The sequence below is a fragment of the Gnatocerus cornutus genome, chromosome 1 (genome assembly GCF_029298725.1).
Source record: "Gnatocerus cornutus isolate USDA-ARS CGAHR chromosome 1, icGnaCorn1.1, whole genome shotgun sequence".
In the NCBI taxonomy this organism is placed as follows: Eukaryota; Metazoa; Arthropoda; class Insecta; order Coleoptera; family Tenebrionidae; genus Gnatocerus; species Gnatocerus cornutus.
Window position 1 is genome coordinate 28,426,427 of NC_142233.1, and position 12,801 is coordinate 28,439,227.

The 12,801-nt window shown below is 34.1% G+C and overlaps 1 protein-coding gene across 4 annotated transcripts in view; it reads left to right on the plus strand.

The window, feature by feature from the left end:
• The first annotated feature begins 843 nt into the window (after positions 1–843).
• The window catches only part of LOC148181297 (mesotocin receptor-like), an 83,613-nt gene continuing 71,655 nt past the window's right edge, over positions 844–12,801 (plus strand). Inside the window, exon 1 of one of the 4 annotated variants that reach the window (XM_088046736.1) lies at positions 844–1,345. The gene's annotated coding sequence lies outside the window, so the exon portion shown is untranslated. The remainder of the gene's footprint in view (positions 1,346–12,801) is intronic. The other 3 variants (XM_088046746.1, XM_088046726.1, XM_088046718.1) reach the window with 3 other exon arrangements.

Genomic DNA, 12,801 nt, shown 5'->3' on the forward strand with positions numbered 1-12,801 from the left:
CGAATCGAAACTTTACTAGTATAAAATTTAAATTTTAAATCTTCGATGTTAAAAGTCTTGAAGACTGTCTAAGAAGACACGGCTAACCAGTCAGATATACGACTCATGTGGTAGCAGTTTCATTACCAAATTCTCGTGCGTGCCATAACTCAAAAGTAACTTTTTCTGCGAGTAATTCGAGTAACCTACTGAGGTTGCGAAACTTAGGTCACTGGCCAGGTCAGATGTAATAACGGATTCCTCGACATGTCTGGGTTTTATACAAAAACAAGAAGATAACAATAAGAAGTTCCGAACCGAAATTAGAAAATTAACTAAGCTAATAAGTCTTGCGTAACCTTCCATTATTAACAAAGTAGTGTAAAGTACAAGCAAATGAAACTAATCGCTTAAATTTAAAAATTGTTGATAATTTCAGAATGGCACGAGACCTATTCCGGCAGCATTTTTCTTGGTGGCGAGGTGATTAGAAAATACATATCTGTTTGTTTACTTGCATATTGTGGTATAAGTGGCAGTATTATCTACAAATTATCTAGGTCGGAAAATTTTGAAGGACACAAACCGCGGTGGCGTTGGATTTCTATAAAAAGTCTTACGGTAATATTGGAACTATACTACTAACGGCATTGAACTCTATCACAATAAGAAAAACCTGCGTAACTGATCAAAACCGTTACAACAAATACTTGAGTAGGTACATAGACCAAAAACCTCTCCAAAAGATCCATCATGTCGTAACCACTTTCACTTAGCAGTTTTAAGGCGCGTTCCACCTAATAAATCCAGCATTAAATTTAATTGTTCAAATTAGAAGAGTACAGCCAAATTTAATTAACACGGACTAAAGCGATTCAAGTTCAAGTTCACCGCGGCGTGTTGAATCTCGGACTTTTAATTAAAACAATTTAAAACTCTTTTGACTGAAATGCGCTCGTGTTTAACCATACCAACAATTATGCATGAAATTGCAGAATTATCAAAGCTCCACGAAAAGCGCATGTGCGTGGTGTTAGAGCGCGCACTTCTTATGAATGAAGGTGAAGCTTTTAGTGTTATCCGCGCTACCACCAAGTCACAAGTTGAATGGACTTAGCTATGGAGCGCTTGTGAGATTTGCGAACCAAAAACACACGTGTAAATTGTGTCCAAACTTTTTGTTGTGTAGAATTTTTCTGTAGATTTAGGTAGTGTGTGAAAAAAAACGACAACTTTTATATACTTTGGAAACTTCTTTTTGTGTAAAAACTTTAAACAGGAATTGTTAGTGAAGGTGGAGGATGTGCTTTTATGCAGACTTCTTGGAAAGATTCTCAGAAAAGAAGACACTAAACTTAAATTTAAAGTAAGTTTTTATGGGTTTAAATTACAGTTCTTAATTACTGTCACGACAATATCTGAAATTTTTCGATTTTTTTTTATCAAACTCACGTCAAATGTGAAACCGTATCTTAAATTGTGTAAATACTTTGCAAACTGTCCTCGAATAATTTTCCGATTAAGATACTTCTCTTTACGTCTTTTGGCAGCAATAAAAAATAAATGAGCCAGTACCAAATGGAGTAAATACAATTAAACATTCCAAGCCTGGTGTACTTAAATATTTAGCAACCCGGTTGATATATGGGGACATGTTCAAGGCAAAAGAATTGTTATCAAACTTACTTAGCAACTCAGATTTTCGACATTTATTCATTTATGCTAAAAGGCCCGTAGAATTTTTTTAGTCGCTAAAATGTCTCCATTTAACGTCCTTCTTAATTAAAAAAAATATAAATAATGAAACCTTGCCACCATAAAATCCGTCAACAAAATATAAATTTCGGGAACATTTATGATCTTGTACGTTTTTAATGTTTGACTTTATAGTACGTACAACTTGAAAGAGGTTCTTTCCTACTCTTTAATGGTGACAAATAAAATAAAAAGGGGTTAATAATCGCGCAGTTGCAATTACGCCGTGTACCAAACTCAGTTTTGGACTTGTGCATGAAAATCTGTGAGAACAAACTGTTGTAGTTTAGCAAGTCAGTGCAAGTAAACACGTAATTTGCAAATGAAAATTTTCATATAATTAACACGTCCAATTGCACTACACAGAATGTACCAAAAACAAAGTAATTTGTGCAACAAGCAGTACACAGTGAACAAAAAAAGTGGAATGCAGTAAAAAAAATGTGCAAATCATGCAAGTTTTGCTGTTATTAGACTTTATACGTCTCTGTGACATGACTGTCGTGTTATTCTGAATGCAAATGTACATTTTACGTAAATTGCTTGTTAAGTTCGTCTTTTCTACACTTTTGAAGTAAAGAACGTACATATTCCCAGAGTGTTTAAAAAATAGTTAAAAGATTTTTTTTTACAGAAAGTTTTCGATTCTGTGCATTCTCAAGCACATCAGTTGTCCAATAATTTGGTTCACTTTTTTTAAATAGCTCATTTTATACATTTCATTTAAAAAGTACCAAAGGAGTCCAACATTCCAAAATCCTCCAAATAAAAAAAAGAAAATATTATTTGAAATAATTATTGTCTTAAGAAGCAACACTTTATAAGCCGCGCGGAAAATCTCGTTTTCCGTGTTAAGTAAAACGAATGGAAATGAATGTTTTCCTAAGGAGTCGTGAAAATATACATTTCCGCACGTTAACTAAATTTCATAGACTTTGAAAAGTTTACGTCGTCTTTGATAAAAACTTTGCGAGTTTTCTTGAGACAAATTGGAACTGCCTTATCAAAACAAAGAAAAGATGAGGAAGATTTTTCCAGTTATTAATAGAATGTTCTAAAAAAACATGAAAGTTTATTAAACAGAATAATTATAAAAAGTAATTTTCCATCAAAAAACAATGCAGCAAACTGCCCCCGGTCATGAAGACCGTCTTAGAAGTCTGTATAAATATTAATTAATATTATATCACTGGAGCTTAATTAATAAGTTACCAAAGAGCCTATGGGTCTATTCAACAGATGAATTATAAAGACAAAGACAAGAGACGGAGATGGTACAACTTCAGGCTGTTAAAGTTGCAGCTACGGCGAGCGAAGGTAGCTAAGGGGTTAATTCAGACAGTAAGACAGACAGCCTCAAAGCAGCCAAAAAGCAACAAAGTGCCGCGAAATGAATACTCTGGAGATGCTTCAGTTCTAGATTTTGTAAAACTTTCTGGCAGAGGTTCGAAATGTAAGAACGGTCTCTGGTGAGAGAAACTATTTCAGTACAATCATACATATTAGATGCCAATGATGCAGGTGTCAATTCGGTGACTCCCAGTATTGTGTCCGGAACTGACTGGACAAAAAAATGAGTTGAAATTGGAATTTGTAAAATTGTTGCGTAGGTCCCTGCGTCAAAGGTTGTGCATCGTTTTTTAATTATTATTATTACACATTCGATACTGCAATATTATAATAAAAAAGTTGCATAAGACACCCGTCACAAAATTAGAAAAAGAGCCCTTAAGGGACAATGGGCCAGACGTTTAAATTGCATTATTTTAACATTTTTTAGGAAAACATTTTGAAGTTAGAACAGTTGGTTAAGTGTCTACTGACATCAAATGATAATATTATTATTTGAAGAATCTATTAGTTTTGACAAACAATTGTAAAGGAGTACCAACTCACAAAACAGTGCTTTAAGGAGTTTCTTAAAACATTTGAAAACAATTGAAAAACAACGCTATAATGTAACTCTTAAAACATCGAATCGAAAAAAAAAGTTTAAAAAATTAAAAACTTAAACAATCCATGGCGCATTTGAGAAAATAACGACTGGATCTATAAATAGACAGATGGACAAACTTCATATGCATGTTTTTTATTTTGATGATGAATGCTCTTTAACCATTGTTTATGACCAAGCAGGGCCAATGACTGATGTTTTGATCGAATAAAATGCAGGTAGATCTAAAAATAATCGCATGCAAAAAACGAAACAAAAATCCGAACGGGACTTCCCAAATCATCTAAACTTAGAATGAGAATTCCATCTGATTTAAATTGAATGTTCCAGGTAATAAAAATAAATTTGTGAAAAGTCATGCACACAGTATAAAAATAACATAATGCGTTGATTCTAATACTTTCGTGACCCATTGTCTCCATCAATTTCTTTTTCTCATCATTATTGTTGCTATTTATATGAATCATAATTGTAATTGAGGTTGCTTCAATCATTTGAATTTAACACTAACAAAACAATACTTCTTTTGAAACAATTCAAACTCATTGATAGACTCCTGCCATTGACCCAGTTGGCACTACATCAGCAAATATTTATCCCTGCGAACCAAGATCTACTAAAGGAGGTTAAAATAGGTCGTTTTATAGTTTTCACGCCTTCGTATTAAAGTCGTCCCTTGAAATTTGTGACAGACCCTTACTCAGAGTTCAGTGTAATTTAACCTGTTTCGTTGTGCCATAAATCTTATTTATTTAATACGGAGGTGTAGGCATAATCTCGTTAAGTCGGGCTGGAGTGCAATTCTGGGCTAAAGAGATTTTCAAATTCAGAAGAAATATTTTTCCTGATAGATGCGCCGTGTCATGAAAGTCGGTAATGTACTCGTAAAATTTAATCTAGAAAATGGTGACATTAAGCGCGAGCTATAATCTCCACAAGAGGTCTATTAGTCTTTGACACGTGTGTGCATATAATTGTTATCCCGTATGCTAATGTCATTAGGCAACAAGGTGTGCTTTGGGTACCGAATTGAAATCAACAAAGCTGCTCGAGCTTTTTCATGGAACACAACGCCATCAAAAGAAGGAAGGTATTTCATATAACAAAAATTCAACGCTCCTAATTGTAGACAAATTACATTGTAAATTGGGGCGCAAACAGTGAAGCAAAATGAAATTTCCCGTATTACCACATGAGATGAGAATTTATACGAAGATAATATTCATTTTTGTCGTTGAGTCTGTTATTGACGGGAAACGCCAAAGGAGCAATAATGATAAACAATTGTAAAGCGAGCAACATATATTTTTAAGAAAATAACTGTTGACATTTAGTACAACAAATTTAAATAAACATAAAACATTTACATCGCGACATTATTTAAAATTAGTCGATAAGGCAGTAGTAAACGTTGTTTACTGAATTTGTAAAGTAGACATGTTCTCTTCACCTTTGAAAGCTCAGATAAAGGTGCGAACATCATCAGATCATCACTATTTCGATTCTGTATTCTTTGCGTATTCTGAAAATAAAAGACATGTGCTAGTTTCAATTCAAAACCAAACAACAAAAGGAGAAAGGTGTAGCCTAATCTCGTTACTCAGATATGTGCTTGTTGAACCGCCTGATGCCATTCCAGTTGAAATTCGTTTGTAGAATTGCTTCTCAAAGCAATGTAATCGACTTGTGTACGGCACTTCCATCCGATACAAAAACCAGTTGGATTCGAATGCAAATTTACTTAACACTGAAATCCATCTAAATTTGCAATTCTCACATTACACAGTAGATTCTATTTGAGTAAATTAGTAAGTTTATAACACACATGCAAATGGTCGAAACAAGTGTCCTAAATTTTATTTTAACTACTTTGTGTCGGAAGATAGCGGATTATCTTCACAACAACAATTTATAGTGTTTTTAAGTTTTTTAAAATTCGGGTAAGGGTTAATAAATTTTGAACTTGATGGTTATGGCGCCTTTAGGATTATTTCCACGCTGAAGTTGTGCCAAAAGGCGGGAGAATGACTTTTGGCCAAAGAGAAAATAATTTTTCTGACAGTTTTATGCCGAGTCAGTTGTGTGAATTTATATGACACTTCAGAAAACACAGTTAAGTATTAAAAAAATTTAAACATCTGAAGCTGAAGTCCAGCCAAAATTAATTAACAAACGATAAAATTATCTGCCGGAAGAAACTCCTAAAACAAGGAGCATAATTACAGTTTTCGCTTACAAATTTCCACTAGAACTAAGTAGATGTTTTATTAATAATCACAAGATTTTATATTTTAATTAAACCACTTGAAATATGTATTTAACTGGAAATGACTTCTTCCATAACGTGGTTTTGATCTGTTACTAGCTTTTGTGACTACAATTTTAGAGCTAAAAACACCACAACAAAATCCCTGGTAACGCGGTGCACTAATATCATTTGGCAATAATCCTCGAATTACACCAATGTTAGTAAACGATACAAATCTCCTAACAAATCGCAATTGCTAGTTGATTAATGGAAATGCCGTTACTAGACCGCATAAATCATCGTTTGCTCTTCTCCAGATTACATCAGGCAGATGCTCGTCACGAAATTCGTACAATTTTAATGCATAGTTTTTCCTTTATTTTATCTAAAGATGCTAAAATTAAATTGAACAATTACGTATATGGATAGTGTTTCTTCCTGAAACAAGAGATTTATACTGAGCGAAAATGTAGGGGTCGAGTGAGGCTATAAAACAAGAGAAGTGAAATGTTGAGATAGAAATGTCAAGTCAGTTTTTTTCTTAAATTATGTGTTAAATTCTCAAGATAAATTTAGTAATTTTAATTAAAATAAGTTCATTTTTCTACGACACTATTTAATGTTGACATTTTGATTTTGATTTTTATTTCAAAATGACATTCACAGGTGTATAAAAGTGACATAAGATTGCGTAAAAATCACTTTGACAGAAATTGAAATTTTAAGAACTAATGATTAATTGACTTTTGTTAATTTGTCTAATTTCAACCGTGGAATCAGCTTAAACATTCAATATTTTTTTGATTTATTTTGCACCCCAACAATGCAGAAACTCTGTCAAGTAAAGTGTCAATTTTAAAATAATTGTCAGAACTATCATTTGAAGTATTTTTATCGTTTAATTTTACATGTAGCTGCGATTGTAGAAAACAACTTTTTTCCTATTTACTGGGAAGTGGATGTTACGAACACTATTCTCAGCTTGAACTTAAATGAAAGACATCTTGTTAGACATTCAAAGACCTGTTTACGTAAGTTTAGTAGTTATAAATATCTGTCATAATATCGACTTTGAAATGCATATCATTCACTACTGACTAATTGAGGTGTAGTGACTCTAGTCTTTGCATTCTCGTTCCATTTAGTGACAACAATGCCAATTTATGAAATTAATGCTACATCAAATGGTTAATCAATGTTTACAGATGAACAGTGCATTATATTCGGCTTAGCGCACATATGATTTATTGCTTATTATTATTAATTAACATCGCCCATGGGCGATTATACGTAATTTTCGACTGTATTTACTGATCTTACTTCTATCTCCTAGAATCGAAAACATTTTTATGGCGCCCAACATGATTTCAACCAATTTTGCCTAATAAATCAATTAAGAAATCAGTTAGAAAATATACAACATTCATAAAATTACATGTGCGGGACCGGAATTTCTACTAGCTAACATATAACATAGGAGCGAGTACTCAGTAAAACGTGTTCGGACAAAAAATGCCGGAGGTTATTATTATAACAACCTCATACTGTTTTTCTTGAATCGTTACAAACTTGTTTTCTCTTACATTTGCTAAAATAAAGTTAATTTATGCAAAAAATCTGGTAATTTTTTTTTTAATTATCGCTAGTAAGACTCGTATGCATTCTTTTGTAACGGTGCCGGTGGAAGCATCAACTTAATCTTAATCAAGTTTGCTTTTATTAATTTATTCAATAAACACTATCTGGATTTTTAGCTTTGGGCGAGGAATTTAAACAGCCGGAAATAAAAATTGTATATTATTACAAAATATCAAAAACATGAAAATTACAGTTGAAGTGAAGGTCAAGTTAACAGCAATTTATTTTTTTTGTCGGAACGATGCTCTGCTTTACAAAGGTCATTTGTTGCTGATGGGAATCCTACCAAACAATTTTACCGAAAATCCGTATAAATAATAACTGTTTTATCTCAGAATACAAACATTCAATTTCTTATAAAGTTTTGCTCAAGTTTAACCTCAGAAATTACTAATCTTGCGGATTTTCTGGAGATAAAAATTATGTCTACGTATTCACTTTACAAATTATATTGAATCTGAAGAGATTGTTCTTTTACCCGCGCAGCTTCTACCTATTTTTTATTTGCCTCAAACTCATTTGAATATCACACAAAAGGAACGAAGTAGTTTAAAATTGATAAGACTGTTTCTTCGGTCGGAGTAGTAAAATTCACATTTTCAGGATTTATATTACAGGTTTATAATTTTTGCTACTTCTAAGCAAAAATATACTGCCGCTGTTATTAACAATATAGTTAATCAGCTTTACTAAAAAATATGTTTGGGACGAGTAAACAGTCATCTTTAAAATATGTGCACAGCCTTGTCAACTTTTACAATATATTTAAACGTCTTTATAAATAAAATTGTATACTGATTATTAATTTAAATAATTTTAAATGATTGTGACAGGAGGCTCCTGGTTTATACAAACCGTAAAAACATTTTTTCAATATTTAAAAGTGACAGCCACATCGATCTACCTTTTAATAAATTGTCGTACACAGTTATAATTTGTTATCGAGATATTTCCTGTTATGACAAACGTACACAGCAATTATTATATTTTAAAATAGAGAACGTTTCTGGTCCGAGCGTTATTATATTGTAATGGTACGACTTTGCGATCGCGAACGGAATTTTTTCGGACATAATTTTGTTCAAACTGTACATTTTGTCACCACGACAAGTGTTGTAGTTTACACGTGTTTCCCATCTGGAGACGCTGTCCGAAAAAATTTGTTTTGGCCTGCATTCCTCTTGTCCCTTCCGGGAGCAGGTAGAACTGGAAGACGCTCTTTGCGTCCAGCCAGATGTGGTAACTTTCCATTCAATCGCGCTTCGATGACGCGTTAATTGAAATGAGCAAATTAAATGATTTAAGTTTTCAAAGACATGTAAAGCAATTGGAGTCGTAGAAGAACTACTTGCATGTAGAGCGTAGCATGATCTTCTCTTCTTTCGGATTAGCGGTTAATTAATTAAATTAATTAGTTAATCGTTTGTTCTAGTAGTTCTAATAGTGCTTGCATTGAAACCAGTAGGAAAACAGCATGGAAACAAAAGAGTACTAAGCGTGACATAAATTGCATCAGCGTAGTGCGATTACTAATTAATTAATTAGTAATTAATTCGCGTCGAATGCTTCGAAAGCTCCATTGCTGCAGGATGTATCTTTCTTACAGGTTCGCGACAAATTGTTTCGTTTGGTACGACCGTACCTCAATTGATGTCACAAATTCTTTGTAATTAATTTAATTAGATAAGCAGGGAGATCTGAGTTGAAATGTTAATTCAAAAACCACAGATTGAACGTGTTGCCATTGTGGTATAGTTTCCGCAGCCAAATAGTGATTTTATGACTTAATTGGGGTACTCAGTACACAAAAGGTCTAAACCACCGCATTAGCTTATTCTTAAATATTGTTATTTATGACCGGCCCCGGCAAAATTGACCACCGGGTCGGCTACTTGAAGGTGGTAGTAAGAAGGGACAATGTTAAGAAAACACGTACACATTTTAAATCATGGTTTATTTGAAGGTAAATTTTCTTCCCCTTTCTCTTCAGTTTCTTCGTCATCATTGTCATCATTATGAAGATTTCTGGAAAACTTTGATTATTTACCAGGTTACTTTAATTGAACTTGTTGTTTTTATCCTGTCTAAAATGGTTCATCGCTAAAAAGCAACCAGGCAGAATATCCAAATTTTTTGAAAATTTAAAATGCACGCTGAAAATGTCTTGTTTTCCCAGTCAACCATTGTCGACGCGCGTTTCGGTAGCAAGGCTGCACGTTTCTCCAAATCTTTAAACAACCCTGAGACGCCGATGAACCGGTGGTCAATTTTACCGAGGGCGGTCATAAATAACAAGATTTAAGAATAAGCTAATGCGGTGGTTTAGACCTTTTGTGTAGTGAGTACCCCAATTAAGTCATAAAATCACTATTTGGCTGCGGAAACTGTACTCGGAGAAGATCTAATTAAGTTTAAACCTTTTTTTTTTTTTTTTTGTAATTTTTGGGCATTGGTCGATCATCGTCAATCAATCAAAAATCAATCGAACAATTTGAAAGAGACACCAACAAAACATAAGTAAATTCGGGAGAACTTGAACAGCCAATAGGGAACAGCGTCCCCTTTGGAAGGGTAGTGCTGATTGGTCGAAAGATAGCGTCGGGTACGACCGAGCTTTTAAAAGGGCTGCAACTGCAAATTTGAGGGATTCGGTTTTTCTAGTTCGGGTCATAGGATTCTGTTGGACATTTCGATTCGATTCCATTCGGTCATTCGATTCTAAGTTCTACAGGAGACGAATTCGATTCTGTTTTCTAATTCGGACTGGTCATTCGATTCTTCTACACGAGTCGATTCATTCGATTTGTAATTGTGAAGTGTTTGTGCAATTTGCCACGTAAGTTTGATCACACTTCCTTACTTTGATTTTTGTTTGTAAATGTATCGCGAGGATGAGATTTAACCTGTTTTGGGGTCTCCCATTTAATGCGATGACGAAATGAAACAATCAGTTAGGGTGAAGCCAACGCGAATATAATTCGTTAGATAGGGTGAAGCCTTCGACACAATAAGCCAATAGATTTGCTAAAACCTCGAAGCGACCACAAAACCTTAGTTAGGGTGAAGCCTTCGGGAAAGTTAAATAAATTAGCTAGGGTGAAGCCTACGCGAAAGATTGAGTCAATTAGGGTGAAGCCTTCGGGAAATTCATTAGCTAGGAGAACATGCATTATCTTACGAGTACCGCCAGCTCGAGATGATGACGCCACGAATATTCGGCGCCATTTTGTACTTGCAGTGTGATGTTCTAATTCTCGTTAATTAATTCATAGTTTAATTAACACAATCATTTTAATTTCACAATTTTCGTGCAGTCGTCAGAACTATGAGTTCTGTGTTTTTTTTTTTGATTCAACAATCAAAATTTATTCTGAGACTAATTTTTCTTGTCTCATTTTCATTGATTCCCTCCATTTTATGCTCCTTCTGAGTGCGAGGCGATCAATAATAAATGATCAGATTCTTTTCTAGCGTCCACAAGAATTTCGATTCTAGTTTTTTTTTTCAATGCATCTGACGCTATGAATATTTTGATTTGTCAAACAATCGTACGCTAAGGCGTTCGACTTGAGCTTGCTCGTCAATTTTACTCGATTCTATTGACTTCTGACCAACTACAATAGAGAGAATTAATCGATTAAAATGTAATTCCAATCAAAGACAATTTTTCCTAGAACTTGTCACCAAGGTGCAATTCTAGATGCATTAATTGAGACCGGACTAATCAGCGCTGCTTAGCAAGTCCGATCGTCTCCATGTTAAAACGCATTCATAGTCAAAATATTTGACTGCAACTTTGTTTTGTGCATTTTGATCCTGAATCAAATAACACCTAAACCTAATGGCACTAAAAGGTTCTGCACAGTTGTGAGCGTACAGGTCCGAGCCTCTGATTGCCGCCTTACGTATCTTCTGGCCAACCGTTTACTCTTTAGCCGCCTCTGATTGCCGCCACTGGCCGCCTCAGACTGCCGCTACTGGCCGCCGCTTATTCCCGCCGCCACACCGTGTCGCTTTGCCAGGCGAAAAACTGAACATCCAAATAATCAGTACCTTAATGTTACGCGAAAGCTGTAACTCCTTTGCACATCCACAAAATGCGAAACTTTCCAAAACTCTATTGTAGTACAATTTCAAATTTATTCAATTTGGATTCTAATTAATCATCAATTTCAAGTGTCTTTCTGACACGGCTATTTTCCACGACTGTACATGTGATTAATTCAATTTAATCTAATTTTGACTTTCGAAGTCCGATTCTGTTTGAGTCTCATGCAAATCCATTTGCAGATTTAATTCCATTCGAGACCAAACCAAATTCTATATTTTTCTTTCTCAAAGTCTTCATTTAACTTCATATACTTTGAGGATTGAACATTGCAAGTCACACGATGCTCTGATATTCCAAAGAAGGCGATTGCGAGTGAAAACACGCGCAGAACGAGAACCAATGCTAAATGAGCAATAAAACATAAAACTCTTAAGTTCCCATCAGATCGAATTTTCTTAGAATTGCGACAGAGTGGTGTCTCCGACAAAGCGTTTAATTTGAAACAGTTCAAAATAATTGACGGCCAAAACTCAAATCATTTTGATTTGATTTTGTTAATAAACAATAATTGAACGAATTTCTTTGTGTTTCATTTGTCTTGTAAACTGCGGCCTCACTGAATTTGGGGTTACACAACATAAATGATTTAGAATATGATTCTAAATATTTCTTTTCTTTCTTTCTGAGCAAAAAACACAACGTACATTTGGGTTCATTTCAACCAACATCTATAACATCGTTTACCATAACCACCAACATCATCGTCCAAGGAGAGCATTTCAAAACGCTTACATTGGTGCCGTGACCAGGATTTCAAAGGGTCACAAGTTGGGGCATCAATGGATCAAGAACACTATTCATCGATTGTTTACAATATACCGAGATTCAAAAGATCGAAAGGCCACGAAACTCTTTTCTGTGGTGGTTTATGCATATATTTACTTTTTCACTTCAAGCTAATTTACGTCCACAAAAATAAGTCTATATATAATATGTAACTTTAATTTTGGCGCAAGAATTACCTAACTTTTTCACTATTTAATGTAGATTTCATGTGAGTAAAACTTTGCTGCAGGTTTATCTTGAAGAAAAAGTTGAAGCTTCTCTTAAAGTATAAAAATTATCATTTGCAATTGTTGACAAAAAGTCTAATCTAAAACCAATAAAACATTTTTA